The sequence below is a fragment of the Falco cherrug genome (assembly GCF_023634085.1).
Source record: "Falco cherrug isolate bFalChe1 chromosome 11 unlocalized genomic scaffold, bFalChe1.pri SUPER_11_unloc_4, whole genome shotgun sequence".
In the NCBI taxonomy this organism is placed as follows: Eukaryota; Metazoa; Chordata; class Aves; order Falconiformes; family Falconidae; genus Falco; species Falco cherrug.
The window spans coordinates 399510-421971 of NW_026599273.1; positions in this window are offsets into that span (position 1 = coordinate 399510).

Sequence of the window (22462 nt, forward strand, 5' to 3'; positions counted from 1 at the left end):
CATCCCAGCTTACCACAGCCCGCCACGGCCCACCACGGCTCGTCCCAGCCCACCACGACCCACCACAGGCCATCCCAGACCCTCCCAACCCGTCCCAGACCACCACGGCGTGTCCCGGCCCACCACGGCGCGTCCCAGCCCACCACGGCGCGTCCCAGCCCACCACGGCCCGTCCCAGCCCACCATGGCCCGTCCCAGCCCACCACGGCCCGTCCCAGACCACCACGGCCCACCACGGCCCGCCACAGCCTGTCCCAGCCTACCACGGCCCACCAAAGACTGTCCCAGCCTACTAAAGCCCACCACAGCCCACCATAGCCCACCACAGCCCGTCCCAGCCCACCACAGCCCGTCCCAGCCTGTCCCAGCCCACCACAGCCCATCCCAGCCCACCACAGCCAGTCCAAGCCCACCACAACCCACCAAAGCCCGTCCCAGCCCACCATGGCCCGTCCCAGCCCACCACGGCCCACCACGACACACCACAGCCCACCACGGCCCGCCACAGCCTGTCCCAGCCTACCACGGCCCGCCAAAGACTGTCCCAGCCTACGAAAGCCCACCACAGCCCACCATAGCCCACCACAGCGCGTCCCAGCCCACCACAGCGCGTCCCAGCCCGTCCCAGCTCACCACAGCCAGTCCCAGCCCACCACAGCCCGTCCCAGCCCGTCCCAGCTCGTCCCAGCCCACCACAAGCCTTCCCAGCCCCTCCCAGACCCCCAGAGCCAACCCAGCTTGTTTCAGCCCCTCCCAGACCGTCTCAGCTCACCACACCCCACCACAGCCCATCTCAGCCCACCACGGCCTGTTCCAGCCCACCAGAGCCCGTCCCAGTCCACCAGAGCCCGTCCCAACCTACCACAGTTTGTCCCGGCTCACCACAGCCCGTCCCAGCCCACCACAGCCCGACCCGGATCACGACATCCTGTCCCAGCCCACCACAGCCCGTCCCAGTCCACCACAGCTTGTCCCAGCCTACCAGAGCCCGTCGGAGCCCACCACAGCCCGTCCCAGCCCACCACAGCCCGTCCCAGCCCACCACAGCCCGTCCCAGCACACCACAGCATACAACAGCACGTCCCGGCCCGCCAAAGCCCGTCCCAGCCCACTACGGTCCACCACGGCCCGTCCAGGCCCATCACCGCCTGTCCGTCCCACCATGGTCCGTCCCAGCCCACAGCGGCCCACCTCAGCACACCACAGCCCTTCCCAGCCTGTCCCAGCCCACCACAGCACTTCACCGCCAGCCACAGCCCGTCCCCGCCCAACACAGCCTGTCCCAGCCCACCACAGCCCGTCCCAGCCCGTCCCAGCCCACCACAGCCCGTCCCAGCCCACCACAGCCCGTCCCAGCCCACCACAGCCCGTCTCCGCCCACCACAGCCCATCCCCGCCCACCACAGTTCATCCCCGCCCACCACAGCCCGTCCCAACCCACCACAGCCCGTCTCAGCCAGTCCCAGCCCACCGCAGCCCGTCCCAGCCCACCACAGCCCGTCCCCGCCCACCGCAGCCTGTCCCCGCAAACCACAGCTTGTTCCAGACCACCAGAGCCCACCACAGCCCACCACAGAATATCCCAGGCCACCACAGCCTATCTCAGCCTATCCCAGCCTGTCCCAGCCCGTCCCAGCCCGTCCCAGCCCACAGCAGCCCGTCCCAGCCAACCACAGCCCATCCCAGCCCACCACAGCTCGTCCCAGCCTGTCCCAGCCTGTCCCAGCCCGTCCCCGCCCACCACAGCCCGTCCCAGCCCACCACAGCCCGTCCCAGCCCACCACAGACCGTCCTAGCCCGTCCCAGCCCACCACAGCCTACCACAGCCCGTCCCAGAACACCACAGGCTGTCCCAGCACACCACAGCCCGTCCCAGCCCGTCCCAGCCCACCACAGCACGTCCCAGCCCACCACAGCCCGTTCCAGAACACCAGAGCCCGTCCCAGCCCGTCCCAGCCCTCCACGGCTCACCGCAGAGAGCCACGGCCCACCACAGCCCACCCCTTCCCATCCAGGCCCAAAACGGCCCACCACAGCCAACCACAGCCCGTCCCTGCCCACCACGGCCCACCACAGCCCATCCCGGCCCACCACAGCCCGTCCCAGCCCACCACAGCCCGTCTTCAGCCCATCCCAGCCCACCGCAGACCGTCCCAGCCCACCGCAGACCGTCCCAGCCCACCGCAGCCCACCACAGACCGTCCCCGCCCACCACAGCCCGTCCCAGCCCGTCCCAGCACACCACAGCCCGTCCCAGCACACCACAGCCCGTCCCAGCTCACCACAGCCCACCACAGCCTGTCCCAGCCCGTCCCAGCCCATCCCAGCCCGTCCCAGCCCACCACAGCCCACTACAGCCTGTCCCAGCCCGTCCCAGCCCACCACAGCCCGTCCCAGCCCATCACAGCCCGTCCCAGCCCACCACAGACCGTCCCAACCCACCACAGCCCGTCCCAGCTCGTTCCAGACCACCAGAGCCCGTCCCAGCACACCACAGACCGTCTCAAGCCCACCACAGCCAGTCCCAGCCCACCACAGGCCGTCCCAGCCCACCACAGCCCACCACAGCCCGTCCCAGCCCACCACAGACCGTCCCCGCCCACCACAGCTTGTCCCAGCCCACCACAGCCCGTCCCAGCCAAGCACAGCCTGTCCCAGCCTACCACAGCCCATCCCTGCTCGTCCCAGCCCGTCCCAGCCCACCACAGAATGTCCCAGCCCACCACAGACCTTCCCAGGCCGTCTCCGCACACCACAGCCCGTCTCCGCCCACCACAGCCCGTCCCGGCCCGCCACAGCCCGTCCCGGCCCGCCACAGCCCGTCCCGGCCCGCCACAGCCCGTCCCGGCCCGCCACAGCCCGTCCCGGCCCGCCACAGCCCGTCCCGGCTCACCACAGCCCGTCCCGGCTCACCACAGCCCGTCCCGGCTCACCACAGCCCGTCCCAGCTTACCACAGCCCGTCCCAGCTCACCACAGCCCGTCCCAGCCCACCACAGCACACCACAGCCCGTCCCGGCCCACCAGAGCCCATCCCGGCTTACCACAGCCCGTCCCAGCCCATCACGGCCCGTCCCGGCCCACCACGGCCCGTCCCAGCCCGTCCCAGCCCACAGCCCGTCCCAGCTCACCACATCCCGTCCCAGACCGTGCCAGCCCACCACAGCCCACCGCAGACCATCCCAGCACGTCCCAGCCCGTACAAGCCCACCACAGCCCGTCCCCGCACACCACAGCCCGTCCCTGTCCACCACATCCCGTCCCAGCCCACCGCAGCCCGTCCCAGCCCACCACAGTCCACCACAGCCCGTCCCAACTCACCACAGCCCACCACAGCCCGTCCCGGCCTACCAGAGCCCGTCCCGGATTACCACGGCCCGTCCCAGCCCACCACAGCCCGTCCCAGCCCGTCGCAGCCCACCATAGCCCGTCCCAGCCCACCATAGCCAGTCCCAGCCCACCACAGCCCGTCCAAGCCCACCACAGCCCGTCCAAGCCCACCACAGCTCGTGCCTGTCCATCCCAGCCCACCACAGCCCGTGTCAGCCCGTCCCAGCTCACCACAACCCACCACAGCCCGTTCCAGCCTGCCACAGCCCACCACAGCCCGTCCCAGCCCACCACAGCCCGTCTCAGCCCGTCCCAGCCCACCGCAGCCCGTCCCAGCCCACTGCAGCCCACCACAGCCCGTCCCAGCCCACCACAGACCGTCCCAGCCCACCACAGCCCGTCCCCGCCCACCACAGCCCGTCCCCGCCCACCACAGACCACCACAGTTCGTCCCAGCCTGCCACAATCCGTCCCAAACCGCCACGGCCCGTCCCAGCCCACCACGGCCCGTCCCGGCCCACTACGCCCCGTCCCGGCCAACCACGGCCCGTCCCGGCCCACCACGGCCCGTCCCAGCCCACCACAGGCCACTACAGCACATCACAGGCCACTACAGCACAGCACAGCCCGTCACAGCTCGTCCCAGCCCGTCAGAGCTCGTCCCAGCCCTTCCCAGCCCACCACAGCATGTCCCAGGCCCCCACAGCCCACGACAGCCCGTCCCAGCCCACGACAGCCCGTCCCAGCCCACGACAGCCCATCCCAGCCCACGACAGCCTGTCCCAGCTTACCACAGCCCACCACAGCCCGTCCCAGCCCACCACAGCCCGTCCCAGCCAACAACAGACCATTCCAGACCAGCAGAGCCTGTCCCCGCCCACCAGAGCCTGTCCCCGCCCACCACAGCCCTTTCTGGCCCACCACAGCCCGTCCCAGCCCACCACAGCCCGTCCCCGCCTACCACGGCCCGTCCCAGCCCACCATGGCCTGTCCCGGCCTACCACGGCCCGTCCCGGCCTACTACGGCTCGTCCCAGCCCACCACAGCCTACCCCAGCCCACCAGAGCCCGTCCCAGCCCATCACCGCCCATCCCAGCTCACCACAGCCCGTCCCAGCACGTCCCAGCCCGTCCCAGCCCACCACAGCCCGTTCCAGCCCACCACAGCCCGTTCCAGCCCACCACAGAAAGTCCCAGCTTGTCACAGAACACCACAACCCGTCACCACCCACCACAGCCCTTCCAAGGCGTCCCAGCCCATCCCAGCCCAACACAGCCCGTCCCAGCCCAACACAGCCCATCCCAGCTCGTCCCAGACCGTCCCAGCTCGTCCCAGACCGTCCCAGCACTTCCCAGCCAACCACAGCCCGTCTTGGACCACGACAGCCCGTCCCGGACCACCACAGCAGGTCCAAGCCCACCACAGCCCGTCCCAACCCACCACAGCCCGTCTCAACCCACCAAAGCCCATTCCACCCCGTCCCAGCCCACCACAGCCCGTCCCAGCCCGTCCCAGCCCAACACAGCCCGTCCCAGTCCACCACAGCCCGTCCCAGCCCATCCCAGCTCGTCCCAGACCGTCCCAGCACTTCCCAGCCAACCACAGCCCGTCCTGGACCACGACAGCCCGTCCCGGACCTACCAGAACCCGTCCCTGACCACCACAGCAGGTCCAAGCCCACCACAGCCCGTCCCAACATACCACAGCTCGTCTCAACCCACCAAAGCCCATTCCAGCCCTTCCCACCCCACCACAGCCCGTTCCAGACCACCAGAGCCCGTCCCAGCCCACCACAGCCCGGCCCCGCCCACCACAGCCCGTCCCAGGTCGTCCCAGCCCGTTCCAGGCCTTCCCAGCCCACCACAGCCCGTACCAGCCCACCGCAGCCCGTCCCAGCCCATCGCAGACCGTCCCAGCCCACCGCAGACCGTCCCAGCCCACCGCAGACCGTCCCAGCCCACGAAAGCCCGTCCCAGCTTACCACATCCCGTCCCAGCTTACCACAGCCCATCACAGCCCACCACAGTCCACCACAGCCCGTCCCAGCCCACCACGGCCCATAACAACCCACCACGGCCCGTACCAGCCCACCACGGCCCTTCCCGGCCTACTACGGCTCGTCCCAGCCCACCACAGCCTGTCCCAGCACACTAGAGCCCGTCCCAGCCCACCACAGCACGTCCCAGCCCACCACAGCCCGTCCCAGCCCACCACAGCCCGTCCCAGCCCATCCCAGCCCACCACGGCCCGCCCCAGCCCACCACGGCCCGTCCCAGCCCGTCCCAGCCCACCACGGCACACTACAGCCCGTCCCAGCCCTCCACAGCCCACCACAGCCCACGACAGCCCATCCCAGCCCACCACAGCCCGTCCCAGCCCACCATAGCCCGTCCCAGCCCACCACAGCCCACCACAGCCCATCCCAGCCCGTCTCAGCCTGTCCCAGCTCATCCCAGCCCACCACAGCCCACCACAGTTTGTCCCAGCCCACCACAGCCCGTCCCAGCTCACCACGGCCCGTCCCAGCACGTCCCAGCCCGTCCCAGCCCACCACAGCCCGTCCCAGCCCACCACAGCCCGTTCCAGCCCACCACAGACCGTCGCAGCTCACCACAGAAAGTCCCAGCTTGTCACAGAACACCACAACCCGTCACCACCCACCACAGCCCTTCCAAGGCGTCCCAGCCCATCCCAGCCCAACACAGCCCGTCCCAGCCCAACACAGCCCATCCCAGCTCGTCCCAGACCGTCCCAGCTCGTCCCAGACCGTCCCAGCACTTCCCAGCCAACCACAGCCCGTCCTGGACCACCACAGCCCGTCCCGGACCTACCAGAACCCGTCCCTGACCACCACAGCAGGTCCAAGCCCACCACAGCCCGTCCCAACCCACCACAGCCCGTCTCAACCCACCAAAGCCCATTCCACCCCGTCCCAGCCCACCACAGCCCGTCCCAGCCCGTCCCAGCCCAACACAGCCCGTCCCAGCCCACCACAGCCCGTCCCAGCCCATCCCAGCTCATCCCAGACCGTCCCAGCACTTCCCAGCCAACCACAGCCCGTCCTGGACCACGACAGCCCGTCCCGGACCTACCAGAACCCGTCCCTGACCACCACAGCAGGTCCAAGCCCACCACAGCCTGTCCCAACCCACCACAGCTTGTCTCAACCCACCAAAGCCCATTCCAGCCCTTCCCACCCCACCACAGCCTGTTCCAGACCACCAGAGCCCGTCCCAGCCCACCACAGCCCAGCCCCGCCCACCACAGCCCGTCACAGGTCGTCCCAGCCCGTTCCAGGCCTTCCCAGCCCACCACAGCCCGTACCAGCCCACCGCAGCCCGTCCCAGCCCATCGCAGCCCGTCCCAGCCAACGAAAGCCCGTCCCAGCTTACCACATCCCGTCCCAGCTTACCACAGCCCATCACAGCCCACCACAGTCCACCACAGCCCACCACAGCCCGTCCCAGCCCACCACGGCCCATAACAACCCACCACGGCCCGTCCCGGCCCACCACGGCCCTTCCCGGCCTACTACGGCTCGTCCCAGCCCACCACAGCCTGTCCCAGCACACTAGAGCCCGTCCCAGCCCACCACAGCACGTCCCAGCCCACCACAGCCCGTCCCAGCCCACCACAGCCCGTCCCAGCCCATCCCAGCCCACCACGGCCCGCCCCAGCCCACCACGGCCCGTCCCAGCCCATCCCAGCCCACCACGGCCCGTCCCAGCCCACCACGGCACACTACAGCCCGTCCCAGCCCTCCACAGCCCACCACAGCCCACGACAGCCCATCCCAGCCCACCACAGCCCGTCCCAGCCCACCATAGCTCGTCCCAGCCCACCACAGCCCACCACAGCCCATCCCAGCCCGTCTCAGCCTGTCCCAGCTCATACCAGCCCACCACAGCCCACCACAGTTTGTCCCAGCCCACCACCGCCCGTCCCAGCTCACCACGGCCCGTCCCAGCACGTCCCAGCCCGTCCCAGCCCACCACAGCCCGTCCCAGCCCACCACAGCCCGTTCCAGCCCACCACAGACCGTCGCAGCTCACCAGAGAAAGTCCCAGCTTGTCACAGAACACCACAACCCGTCACCACCCACCACAGCCCTTCCAAGGCGTCCCAGCCCATCCCAGCCCAACACAGCCCGTCCCAGCCCAACACAGCCCATCCCAGCTCGTCCCAGACCGTCCCAGCTCGTCCCAGACCGTCCCAGCACTTCCCAGCCAACCACAGCCCGTCCTGGACCACGACAGCCCGTCCCGGACCTACCAGAACCCGTCCCTGACCACCACAGTAGTCCAAGCCCACCACAGCCCGTCCCAACCCACCACAGCCCGTCTCAACCCACCAAAGCCCATTCCACCCCGTCCCAGCCCACCACAGCCCGTCCCAGCCCGTCCCAGCCCACCACAGCCCGTCCCAGCCCACCACAGCCCGTCCCAGCCCATCCCAGCTCGTCCCAGACCGTCCCAGCACTTCCCAGCCAACCACAGCCCGTCCTGGACCACGACAGCCCGTCCCGGACCTACCAGAACCCGTCCCTGACCACCACAGCAGGTCCAAGCCCACCACAGCCCGTCCCAACCCACCACAGCTCGTCTCAACCCACCAAAGCCCATTCCAGCCCTTCCCACCCCACCACAGCCCGTTCCAGACCACCAGAGCCCGGCCCAGCCCACCACAGCCCGGCCCCGCCCACCACAGCCCGTCCCAGGTCGTCCCAGCCCGTTCCAGGCCTTCCCAGCCCACCACAGCCCGTACCAGCCCACCGCAGCCCGTCCCAGCCCATCGCAGCCCGTCCCAGCCCACCGCAGCCCGTCCCAGCCCACCGCAGACTGTCCCAGCCCACCGCAGACCGTCCCAGCCCACCGCAGACCGTCCCAGCCCACGAAAGCCCGTCCCAGCTTACCACATCCCGTTCCAGCTTACCACAGCCCATCACAGCCCACCACAGTCCACCACAGCCCACCACAGCCCGTCCCAGCCCACCACGGCCCATAACAACCCACCACGGCCCGTCCCGGCCCACCACGGCCCTTCCCGGCCTACTACGGCTCGTCCCAGCCCACCACAGCCTGTCCCAGCACACTAGAGCCCGTCCCAGCCCACCACAGCCCGTCCCAGCCCACCACAGCCCGTCCCAGGCCATCCCAGCCCACCACAGCCCGCCCCAGCCCACCACGGCCCGTCCCAGCCCATCCCAGCCCACCACGGCCCGTCCCAGCCCACCACGGCACACTACAGCCCGTCCCAGCCCTCCACAGCCCACCACAGCCCACGACAGCCCATCCCAGCCCACCACAGCCCGTCCCAGCCCACCATAGCCCGTCCCAGCCCACCACAGCCCACCACAGCCCATCCCAGCCCGACTCAGCCTGTCCCAGCTCATCCCAGCCCACCACAGCCCACCACAGTTTGTCCCAGCCCACCACAGCCCGTCCCAGCCCACCACAGGCCACTACAACAGACCACAGCCCATCACAGCTTGCCCCAGCCCGTCACAGCTCGTCCCAGCCCTTCCCAGCCCACCACAGCATGTCCCAGGCCCCCACAGCCCACGACAGCCCGTCCCAGCCCACGACAGCCCGTCCCAGCCCACGACAGCCCACCACAGCCCGTCCCATCCCACCACAGCCCGTACCAGACCACCACAGCCTGTCCCCGCCCACCACAGCCCGTCCCCGCCCACCACAGTCCATTCCAGCCCGTCCCAACCCACCACAGCCCGTCTCAACCCACCAAAGCCCATTCCACCCCGTCCCAGCCCACCACAGCCCGTCCCAGCCCACCACAGCCCGTCCCAGCCCATCCCAGCTCGTCCCAGACCGTCCCAGCACTTCCCAGCCAACCACAGCCCGTCCTGGACCACGACAGCCCGTCCCAGACCTACCAGAACCCGTCCCTGACCACCACAGCAGGTCCAAGCCCACCACAGCCCGTCCCAACCCACCACAGCTCGTCTCAACCCACCAAAGCCCATTCCAGCCCTTCCCACCCCACCACAGCCCGTTCCAGACCACCAGAGCCCGTCCCAGCCCACCACAGCCCGGCCCCGCCCACCACAGCCCGTCCCAGGTCGTCCCAGCCCGTTCCAGGCCTTCCCAGCCCACCACAGCCCGTACCAGCCCACCGCAGCCCGTCCCAGCCCACCGCAGACTGTCCCAGCCCACCGCAGACCGTCCCAGCCCACCGCAGACCGTCCCAGCCCACGAAAGCCCGTCCCAGCTTACCACATCCCGTTCCAGCTTACCACAGCCCATCACAGCCCACCACAGTCCACCACAGCCCACCACAGCCCGTCCCAGCCCACCACGGCCCATAACAACCCACCACGGCCCATCCCGGCCAACCACGGCCCTTCCCGGCCTACTACGGCTCGTCCCAGCCCACCACAGCCTGTCCCAGCACACTAGAGCCCGCCCCAGCCCACCACGGCCCGTCCCAGCCCATCCCAGCCCACCACGGCCCGTCCCAGCCCACCACGGCACACTACAGACCGTCCCAGCCCTCCACAGCCCACCACAGCCCACGACAGCCCATCCCAGCCCACCACAGCCCGTCCCAGCCCACCATAGCCCGTCCCAGCCCACCACAGGCCACTACAACAGACCACAGCCCATCACAGCTTGCCCCAGCCCGTCACAGCTCGTCCCAGCCCTTCCCAGCCCACCACAACATGTCCCAGGCCCCCACAGCCCACGACAGCCCGTCCCAGCCCACGACAGCCCGTCCCATCCCACGACAGCCCGTCCCAGCCCACCACAGACCACTACAGCACACCACAGCCTACCGCAGCCCACCACAGCCCGTCCCAGCTCGTCCCAGCCCGTCCCAGCCCACCACGGCCCGTCCCAGCCCACCACAGACCACCACAGTTCGTCCCAACCAACCACAGTTCGTCCCAGACCACCACGGCCCGTCCCGGCCCACCACGGCCCGTCCCAGCCCACTACGTCCCGTCCCGGCCAACCACGGCCCGTCCCGGCTTACCACGGCCCGTCCCAGCCCACCACAGCCTGTCCCAGCCCACCACAGCCCGTTCCAGCCCACCACAGCCCGTCGCAGCTCACCACAGAAAGTCCCAGCCCGTCCCAGCCCACGACAACCCGTCCCAGCTTACCACAGCCCACCACAGCCCGTGTCAGCCCGTCCCAGCTCACCACAACCCACCACAGCCCGCTCCAGCCCGCCACAGCCCGTACCTAGCCCACCACAGCCCGTCCCCGCCCACCACAGCCCATTCCAGCCCTTCCCAGCCCACCACAGCCCGTTCCAGACCACCAGAGCCCGTCCCAGCCCACCACAGCCCGGCCCCGCCCACCACAGCCCGTCCCAGCCCACCACAGCCCATCCCAGCCCATCTCAGCCCGTCCCAGCCCACCGCAGCCTGTCCCAGCCCACCGCAGACCATCCCAGCCCACCGCAGACCGTCCCAGCCCTCCGCAGACCGTCCCAGCGCACCGCAGCCCGTCCCAGCCCACCGCAGACCGTCCCAGCTTACCACATCCCGTCCCAGCTTACCACAGCCCATCACAGCCCACCACAGTCCACCACAGCCCCCCACAGCCCGTCCCAGCCCACCACGGCCCATAACAACCCACCACGGCCCGTCCCGGCCCACCACGGCCCTTCCCGGCCTACTACGGCTCGTCCCAGCCCACCACAGCCTGTCCCAGCACACTAGAGCACGTCCCAGCCCACCACAGCCCACGACAGCCCCACCCAGCCCACCACAGCCCGTCCAAGCCCATCCCAGCCCACCACAGCCCGTTCCAGCCCACCATGGCCCGTCCCAGCCCATCCCAGCCCACCACGGCCAATCCCAGCCCACCACGGCACACTACAGCCCGTCCCAGCCCTCCACAGCCCACTACAGCCCGTCCCAGGCCACCACAGCCCGTCCCAGCCCACCACAGCCCACCACAGCCCATCCCAGCCCGTCTCAGCCTGTCCCAGCTCATCCCAGCCCGTCCCAGCCCACCACAGTTTGTCCCAGCCCACCACAGCCCGTCCCAGCCCACCACAGCCCGTCCCAGCCCACCACAGGCCACTACAACAGACCACAGCCAATCACAGCTCGCCCCAGCCCGTCACAGCTCGTCCCAGCCCTTCCCAGCCCACCACAGCATGTCCCAGGCCCCCACAGCCCACGACAGCCCATCCCAGCCCACGACAGCCCGTCCCATCCCATGACAGCCCGTCCCAGCCCACCACAGACCACTACAGCACACCACAGCCTACCGCAGCCCACCACAGCCCGTCTCAGCCCGTCACTGCTCGTCCCAGCCCGTCTCAGCCCACCACGGCCCGTCCCAGCCCACCACAGACCACCACAGTTCGTCCCAGCCCGCTACAAGCCGTCCCAAACCGCCACGGCCCGTCCCGGCCCACCACGGCCTGTCCCGGCCCACCACAGCCCGTCCCAGCCCAACACAGGCCACTACAGCACATCACAGGCCACTACAGCACAGCACAGCCCGTCCCAGCTCGTCCCAGCCCGTCCTAGCTCGTCCCAGCCCTTCCCAGCCCACCACAGCATGTCCCAGGCCCCCACAGCCCACGACAGCCTGTCCCAGCCCACGACAGCCCGTCCCAGCCCACGACAGCCCGTCCCAGCCCACGACAGCCCGTCCCAGCCCACGACAGCCCATCCCAGCCCACGACAGCCTGTCCCAGCCCACCACAGCCCGTCCCAGCCCACCACAGTCCGACCCAGCCCACCACGGCCCGTCACAGCTTACCACGGCCCACCACGGCTTGCCACGACTCATCCCAGCCCACCACAGCCTGTCCCAGCCCACCACGGCCCGTCCCAGCCCACTACGGCCCGTCCCAACCCGCCACGGCCCGTCCCAGCCCGCCACGGCCCGTCCCAGCCCGCCACGGCCCGTCCCAGCCCGCCACGGCCCGTCCCAGCTCACCACAGCCCGTCCCAGCCCACCACTGACCACCACAGTTCATCCCAGCCCACCACAGTTCGTCCCAGCCCACCACGGCCCGTCCCGGCCAACCTCAGCCTGTCACAGCCCACCGCGGGCTGTCCCAGCCCACCACGGCCCGTCCCAGCTCACCACGGCCCGTCCCAGCCCGTCCCAGCCCACGACAGCCCGTCCCAGCCCATGAAAGCCCGTCCCAGCTTACCACATCCCGTCCCAGCTTACCACAGCCCATCACAGCCCACCACAGTCCACCACAGCCCACCACAGCCTGTCCCAGCCCACCATGGCCCATAACAACCCACCATGGCCCGTCCCGGCCCACCACGGCCCGTCCCGGCCTACCACGGCCCGTCCCGGCCTACTACGGCTCGTCCCAGCCCACCACAGCCTACCCCAGCCCACCAGAGCCCGTCCCAGCTCACCACAGAAAGTCCCAGCTAACTATGGCCCGTCCCAGCACGTCCCAGCCCGTCCCAGCCCACCACAGCCCGTCCCAGCCCACCACAGCCCGTCGCAGCTCACCACAGACCGTCGCAGCTTGTCACAGAACACCACAACCCGTCACCACCCACCACAGCCCTTCCAAGGCGTCCCAGCCCATCCCAGCCCAACACAGCCCGTCCCAGCCCAACACAGCCCGTCCCAGCTTACCACAGCCCACCACAGCCCGTGTACGCCCGTCCCAGCTCACCACAACCCACCAAAGCTCGCTCCAGCCCGCCACAGCCCGTACCAGCCCACCACAGCCCGTCCCCGCCCACCACAGCCCGTCCCCGCCCACCACAGCGCATCCCAGCCCACCACAGCCCATCCCAGCTCGTCCCAGACCGTCCCAGCACTTCCCAGCCCACCACAGCCCGTCCTGGACCACGACAGCCCGTCCCGGACCTACCAGAACCCGTCCCTGACCACCACAGCAGGTCCAAGCCCACCACAGCCCATCTCAACCCACCAAAGCCCATTCCAGCCCGTCCCAGCCCACCACAGCCCGTCCCAGCCCACCACAGCCCGTCCCAGCCCACCACAGCCCGTCCCAGCCCATCCCAGCTCGTCCCAGCCCGTCCCAGCACTTCCCAGCCCACCACAGCCCGTCCTGGACCACGACAGCCCGTCCCGGACCTACCAGAACCCGTCCCTGACCACCACAGCAGGTCCAAGCCCACCACAGCCCGTCCCAACCCACCACAGCCCGTCTCAACCCACCAAAGCCCATTCCAGCCCTTCCCAGCCCACCACAGCCCGTTCCAGACCACCAGAGCCCGTCCCCGCCCACCACAGCCCGTCCCAGGTCGTCCCAGCCTGTTCCAGGCCTTCCCAGCCCACCACAGCCCGTACCAGCCCACCGCAGCCAGTCCCAGCCCATCGCAGCCCGTCCCAGCCCACCGCAGACCATCCCAGCCCACCGCAGACCGTCCCAGCTTACCACATCCCGTCCCAGCTTACCACAGCCCATCACAGCCCACCACAGTCCACCACAGCCCCCCACAGCCCGTCCCAGCCCACCACGGCCCATAACAACCCACCACGGCCCGTCCCGGCCCACCACGGCCCTTCCCGGCCTACTACGGCTCGTCCCAGCCCACCACAGCCTGTCCCAGCACACTAGAGCCCGTCCCAGCCCACCACAGCACGTCCCAGCCCACCACAGCCCGTCCCAGCCCATCCCAGCCCACCACAGCCCGCCCCAGCCCACCACGGCCCGTCCCAGCCCACCACGGCACACTACAGCCCGTCCCAGCCCTCCACAGCCCACCACAGCCCACGACAGCCCATCCCAGCCCACCACAGCCCGTCCCAGCCCACCATAGCCCGTCCCAGCCCACCACAGCCCACCACAGCCAATCCCAGCCCGTCTCAGCCTGTCCCAGTTCATCCCAGCCCACCACAGCCCACCACAGTTTGTCCCAGCCCACCACAGCCCATCCCAGCCCACCACAGGCCACTACAACAGACCACAGCCCATCACAGCTTGCCCCAGCCCGTCACAGCTCCTCCCAGCCCTTCCCAGCCCACCACAACATGTCCCAGGCCCCCACAGCCCACGACAGCCCGTCCCAGCCCACGACAGCCCGTCCCAGCCCACGACAGCCCGTCCCAGCCCACCACAGACCACTACAGCACACCACAGCCTACCGCAGCCCACCACAGCCCGTCCCAGCCCGTCACAGCTCGTCCCAGCCCGTCCCAGCCCACCACGGCCCGTCCCAGCCCACCACAGCCTGTCCCAGCCCACCACAGCCCACCACAGTTTGTCCCAGCCCACCACAGCCCATCCCAGCCCACCACAGGCCACTACAACAGACCACAGCCCATCACAGCTTGCCCCAGCCCGTCACAGCTCCTCCCAGCCCTTCCCAGCCCACCACAACATGTCCCAGGCCCCCACAGCCCACGACAGCCCGTCCCAGCCCACGACAGCCCGTCCCAGCCCACGACAGCCCGTCCCAGCCCACCACAGACCACTACAGCACACCACAGCCTACCGCAGCCCACCACAGCCCGTCCCAGCCCGTCACAGCTCGTCCCAGCCCGTCCCAGCCCACCACGGCCCGTCCCAGCCCACCACAGCCTGTCCCAGCCCACCACAGCCCGTTCCAGCCCACCACAGCCTGTCCCAGCTCACCACAAAAAGTCCCAGCCCGTCCCAGCCCACGACAACCCGTCCCAGCTTACCACAGCCCACCACAGCCCGTGTCAGCCCGTCCCAGCTCACCACAACCAACCACAGCCCGCTCCAGCCCGCCACAGCCCGTACCAGCCCACCACAGCCCGTCCCCGCCCACCCCAGCCCACCACAGCCCGTCCCAGCCCACCACAGCCCGTTCCAGACCACCAGAGCCCGTCCCAGCCCACCACAGCCCGTCCCCGCCCACCACAGCCCGTCCCCGCCCACCACAGCCCGTCTCAGGTCGTCCCAGCCCGTTCCAGGCCTTCCCAGCCCACCACAGCCCGTCACCGCCCACCACAGCCCATCCCAGCCCACCGCAGCCCATCCCAGCCCACCGCAGCCCGTCCCAGCCCACGGCAGCCCGTCCCAGCCCACCGCAGCCTGTCCCAGCCCACCGCAGACCATCCCAGCCCACCGCAGACCGTCCCAGCCCGTCTCAGCCTGTCCCAGCTCATCCCAGCCCACCACAGCCCACCACAGTTTGTCCCAGCCCACCACAGCCCGTCCCAGCCCACCACAGCCCGTCCCAGCCCACCACAGGCCACTACAACAGACCACAGCCAATCACAGCTCGCCCCAGCCCATCACAGCTCGTCCCCGCCCTTCCCAGCCCACCACAGCATGTCCCAGGCCCCCACAGCCCACGACAGCCCGTCCCAGCCCACGACAGCCCGTCCCATCCCACGACAGCCCGCCACAGCCCACCACAGACCACTACAGCACACCACAGCCTACCGCAGCCCACCACAGCCCGTCCCAGGCCACCACAGCCTGTCCCAGCCCACCACAGCCCACCACAACCCGTCCCCGCCTGTCCCAGCTCGTCCCAGCCCACCACAGTTTGTCCCAGCCCACCACAGCCCGTCCCAGCCCACCACAGGCCACTACAGCACAGCACAGCCCGTCACAGCTCATCCCAGCCTGTCACAGCTCGTCCCAGCCCTTCCCAGCCCACCACAGCATGTCCCAGGCCCCCACAGCCCACGACAGCCCGTCCCAGCCCACGACAGCCCGTCCCAGCCCACCACAGCCCACCACAGCCCGTCCCAGCCCACCACAGCCCGTCCCAGCCCACCACAGCCCGTCCCAGCCCACCACAACCCATCCCAGCCCATCACAGACCACTACAGCACACCACAGCCTACCATAGCCCACCACAGCCCGTCCCCGCCCACCACAGCCTGTCCCAGCTCGTCCCAGCCCGTCCCAGCTCGTCCCAGCCCACCACAACCCGTCCCAGCCCATCACAGACCACTACAGCACACCACAGCCTACCACAGCCCACCACAGCCCGTCCCCGCCCACCACAGCCCGTCCCCGCCCACCACAGCCCGTCCCAGCTCGTCCCAGCCCTTCCCAGCTCGTCCCAGCCCACCACAGCCCGTCCTGGACCACGACAGCCCGTCCCGGACCTACCACAACCCATCCCCGACCACAACAGCAGGTCCAAGCCCACCACAGCCTGTCCCAGCCCACCACACACCGTGCCAGCCCACCACAGCCCGTCCTCGCCCACCACAGCCCTTCCCAGCTCGTCCCAGACCGTCCCAGCACTTCCCAGCCCACCACAGCCCGTCCTGGACCACGACAGCCCCTCCCGGACCTACCAGAACCCGTCCCTGACAACCACAGCAGGTCCAAGCCCACCACAGCCCGTCCCAGCCCACCACAGCCCGTCCCAGACCTTCCCAGACCGTCCCAGCTTACCACATACCGTCCCAGCTTACCACAGCCCGCCACGGCCCATAACAACCCACCACGGCCTGTCCCAGCTTGTCGCAGCCCACCACAGCCCACCACAGCCAGTCCCAGCCCGTCCCAGCCCACCACAGCCTGCCCCAGCCCACCACGGCCCGTCCTAGCCCATCCCAGCCCACCGCGGCCCGTCCCAGCCCACCACGGCACATCACAGCCCGTCCCAGCCCTCCACAGCACACCACAGCCCACCACAGCCCGTCCCCGCCTGTCCCAGCTCGTCCCAGCCCACCAAAGTTTGTCCCAGCCCACCACAGCCCGTCCCAGCCCACCACAGGCCACTACAGCACAGCACAGCCCGTCACAGCTCGTCCCAGCCCGTCACAGCTCGTCCCAGCCCTTCCCAGCCCACCACAGCATGTCCCAGGCCCCCACAGCCCACGACAGCCCGTCCCAGCCCACGACAGCCCGTCCCAGCCCACGACAGCCCGTCCCAGCCCACGACAGCCCGTCCCAGCCCACGACAGCCCACCACAGCCCGTCCCAGCCCACCACGGCCCGTCCCAGCCCATCACAGACCACTACAGCACACCACAGCCTACCACAGCCCACCACAGCCCGTCCCCGCCCACCACAGCCCGTCCCAGCTCGTCCCAGCCCGTCCCAGCTCGTCCCAGCCCACCACAGCCCGTCCCGGACCTACCACAACCCATCCCCGACCACAACAGCAGGTCCAAGCCCACCACAGCCTGTCCCAGCCCACCACACACCGTGCCAGCCCACCACAGCCCATCCCAACCCACCACAGCCCATTCCAGCCCTTCCCAGCCCACCACAGCCCGGTCCATACCACCAGAGCCCGTCCCAGCCCACCACAGCCCGTCCCAGCCCACCACAGCCCACCACAGTTCGTCCCAGCACGCCACAACCCGTCCCAGCCCACCACGGCCCGTCCCGGCCCACCACGGCCCGTCCCGGCCCACCACGGCCTGTCCCGGCCCACCACGGCCCGTCCCAGCCCACCACAGACCACCACAGTTCGTCCCAGCCCACCACAACCCGTCCCAGCTCGCCACAACCCGTCCCAGCCCAGCACGGCCCGTCCCGGCCCACCACGGCCCGTCCCAGCCCACCACGGCCCGTTCCAGACCACCACAGACCGTCGCAGCTCACCACAGAAAGTCCCAGCCCGTCACAGAACACCACAACCCGTCACCGCCCACCACAGCCCTTTCCAGCCCACCGCAGCCTGTCCCAGCCCACCATGGCACACCACAGCCCACCACAGCCCGTCCCAGCCCACCACAGCCTACCATGGCTTACCACGGCCCACCACAGCCTGTCCCAGCCCATCCCAGACCACCACAGCACGTCCCAGCCCACCACAGGCCACCACAGCCCGTCCCAGCTCACCACAGCCCGTCCCAGCCCACCAGAGCCTGTCCCGGCCCACCACAGCTTGTCCCAGCTCATACCAGCCGACCACAGCCCGTCACAGCCCGTCCCAGCCCACCACAGACCGTCCCAGCCCACCACAGACCGTCCCGGACCTACCAGAACCCGTCCCTGACCACCACAGCAGGTCCAAGCCCACCACAGCCTGTCCCAGTCCACCACAGCCTGTCCCAACCCACCAAAGCCCATTCCAGCCCTTCCCAACCCACCACAGCCGGTTTGAGACCACCAGAGCCCGTCCCAGCCCACCACAGCCTGTCCCCGCCCACCAGATCCCGTCCCCGCCCACCACAGCCCGTCCCAGCTCGTCCCAGCCCGTCCCAGGCCTTCCCAGCCCACCACAGCCCGTCCCGGACCACGACAGCCCGTCCCAGCTCGTCCCAGCCCTTCCCAGCTCGTCCCAGCCCACCACAGCCCGTCCTGGACCACGACAGCCCCTCCCGGACCTACCACAACCCATCCCCGACCACAACAGCAGGTCCAAGCCCACCACAGCCTGTCCCAGCCCACCACACACCGTGCCAGCCCACCACAGCCCATCCCAACCCACCACAGCCCATTCCAGCCATTCCCAGCCCACCACAGCCCGGTCCATACCACCAGAGCCCGTCCCAGCCCACCACAGCCCGTCCCAGCCCACCACAGCCCACCACAGTTCGTCCCAGCCCGCCACAACCCGTCCCAGCCCACCACGGCCCGTCCCGGCCCACCACGGCCCGTCCCAGCCCACCACGGCCCGTCCCAGCCCACCACGGCCCGTCCCAGCCCACCACAGACCACCACAGTTCGTCCCAGCCCACCACAACCCATCCCAGCTCGCCACAACCCGTCCCAGCCCAGCACGGCCCGTCCCGGCCCACCATGGCCCGTCCCAGCCCACCACGGCCCGTTCCAGACCACCACAGACCATTGCAGCTCACCACAGAAAGTCCCAGCCCGTCACAGAACACCACAACCCGTCACCGCCCACCACAGCCCTTTCCAGCCCACCATGGCACACCACAGCCCACCACAGCCCGTCCCAGCCCACCACAGCCCACCATGGCTTACCACGGCCCACCACAGCCCGTCCCAGCCCATCCCAGACCACCACAGCCCGTCCCAGCCCATCCCAGACCACCACAGCCCGTCCCAGCCCACCACAGGCCACCACAGCCCGTCCCAGCCCACTACAGCCCACCGCAGAGTGCCAAAGCCCGTCCCAGCCCGCCACGGCCCACCCTGGCCTGCCACGGCCCACCACAGCCCATCCCAGCCCACCACAGCCCGTCCCAGTCAACCACAGACTGTCCCCGTCCACTACAGCCCTCCACAGCCCGTCCCAGCCCACAACTGCCCACCCCAGCACACCACAGCCCGTCCCGGCCCACCACGGCCCGTCCCGGCCCACCACGGCCCGTCCCGGCCCACCACAGACCGTCGCAGCTCACCACAGAAAGTCCCAGCCCATCCCAGCCCACCACAACCCGTCCCAGCTTACCACAGCCCACCACAGCCCGTGTCAGCCCGTCTCAGCTCACCACAACCCACCACAGCCCGCTCCAGCCCGCCACAGCCCACCACAGCCTACCACAGCCCGTCCCAGCCCACCACAGCCCGTCCTAGCCCGTCCCAGCCCACCACAGCCTACCACAGCCCGTCCCAGAACACCACAGCCCGTCCCAGCCCACCACAGCCCGTCCCAGCCCGTCCCAGCCCACCACAGCACGTCCCAGCCCACCACAGCCCGTTCCAGACCACCAGAGCCCGTCCCAGCCCGTCCCAGCCCTCCACGGCCCACCGCAGCGAGCCACGGCCCACCACAGCCCACCACGGCCCGTCCCAGCCCACCACTGCCTGCCACAGCCCACCACGGCCCACCACAGCCCACCCCTTCCCATCCAGGCCCAAAACGGCCCACCACAGCCAACCACAGCCCATCCCGGCCCACCACAGCCCGTCCCAGCCCACCACAGCCCGTCTCAGCCCGTCCCAGCCCACCGCAGACCGTCCCAGCCCACCGCAGACCGTCCCAGCCCACCGCAGCCCACCACAGACCGTCCTCGCCCACCACAGCCCTTCCCAGCTCGTCCCAGACCGTCCCAGCACTTCCCAGCCCACCACAGCCCGTCCTGGACCACGACAGCCCCTCCCGGACCTACCAGTACCCGTCCCTGACAACCACAGCAGGTCCAAGCCCACCACAGCCCGTCCCAGCCCACCACAGCCCGTCCCAGACCTTCCCAGACCGTCCCAGCTTACCACATACCGTCCCAGCTTACCACAGCCCGCCACGGCCCATAACAACCCACCACGGCCTGTCCCAGCTTGTCGCAGCCCACCACAGCCCACCACAGCCAGTCCCAGCCCGTCCCAGCCCACCACAGCCTGCCCCAGCCCACCACGGCCCGTCCTAGCCCATCCCAGCCCACCGCGGCCCGTCCCAGCCCACCACGGCACATCACAGCCCGTCCCAGCCCTCCACAGCACACCACAGCCCACCACAGCCCGTCCCCGCCTGTCCCAGCTCGTCCCAGCCCACCAAAGTTTGTCCCAGCCCACCACAGCCCGTCCCAGCCCACCACAGGCCACTACAGCACAGCACAGCCCGTCACAGCTCGTCCCAGCCCGTCACAGCTCGTCCCAGCCCTTCCCAGCCCACCACAGCATGTCCCAGGCCCCCACAGCCCACGACAGCCCGTCCCAGCCCACGACAGCCCGTCCCAGCCCACGACAGCCCGTCCCAGCCCACGACAGCCCGTCCCAGCCCACGACAGCCCACCACAGCCCGTCCCAGCCCACCACGGCCCGTCCCAGCCCATCACAGACCACTACAGCACACCACAGCCTACCACAGCCCACCACAGCCCGTCCCCGCCCACCACAGCCCGTCCCAGCTCGTCCCAGCCCGTCCCAGCTCGTCCCAGCCCACCACAGCCCGTCCCGGACCTACCACAACCCATCCCCGACCACAACAGCAGGTCCAAGCCCACCACAGCCTGTCCCAGCCCACCACACACCGTGCCAGCCCACCACAGCCCGTCCCAACCCACCACAGCCCATTCCAGCCCTTCCCAGCCCACCACAGCCCGGTCCATACCACCACAGCCCGTCCCAGCCCACCACAGCCCACCACAGTTCGTCCCAGCCCGCCACAACCCGTCCCAGCCCACCACGGCCCGTCCCGGCCCACCACGGCCCGTCCCGGCCCACCACGGCCTGTCCCGGCCCACCACGGCCCGTCCCAGCCCACCACAGACCACCACAGTTCGTCCCAGCCCACCACAACCCATCCCAGCTCGCCACAACCCGTCCCAGCCCAGCACGGCCCGTCCCGGCCCACCACGGCCCGTCCCAGCCCACCACGGCCCGTTCCAGACCACCACAGACCGTCGCAGCTCACCACAGAAAGTTCCAGCCCGTCACAGAACACCACAACCCGTCACCGCCCACCACAGCCCTTTCCAGCCCACCGCAGCCTGTCCCAGCCCACCATGGCACACCACAGCCCACCACAGCCCGTCCCAGCCCACCACAGCCTACCATGGCTTACCACGGCCCACCACAGCCTGTCCCAGCCCATCCCAGACCACCACAGCACGTCCCAGCCCACCACAGGCCACCACAGCCCGTCCCAGCTCACCACAGCCCGTCCCAGCCCACCAGAGCCTGTCCCGGCCCACCACAGCTTGTCCCAGCTCATACCAGCCGACCACAGCCCGTCACAGCCCGTCCCAGCCCACCACAGACCGTCCCAGCCCACCACAGACCGTCCCGGACCTACCAGAACCCGTCCCTGACCACCACAGCAGGTCCAAGCCCACCACAGCCTGTCCCAGTCCACCACAGCCTGTCCCAACCCACCAAAGCCCATTCCAGCCCTTCCCAACCCACCACAGCCGGTTTGAGACCACCAGAGCCCGTCCCAGCCCACCACAGCCTGTCCCCGCCCACCAGATCCCGTCCCCGCCCACCACAGCCCGTCCCAGCTCGTCCCAGCCCGTCCCAGGCCTTCCCAGCCCACCACAGCCCGTCCCGGACCACGACAGCCCGTCCCGGACCTACCACAACCCGTCCCCGACCACAACAGCAGGTCCAAGCCCACCACAGCCTGTGCCAGCCCACCACACACCGTGCCAGCCCACCACAGCCCATGCCAAACCACCACAGCCCATTCCAGCCCTTCCCAGCCCACCACAGCCCGGTCCATACCACCAGAGCCCGTCCCAGCCCACCACGGCCCGTCCCAGCCCACCACAGCCCGTCCCAGCCCGTCCCAGCCCACCACAGCCAGTCCCAGCCCGTCCCAGTTTACCACAGCCCGTCCCAGACCACCACGGCCCACCACACCCCACCACGGCCCAGCACACCCCAGCATGGTTCACCACAGCCCG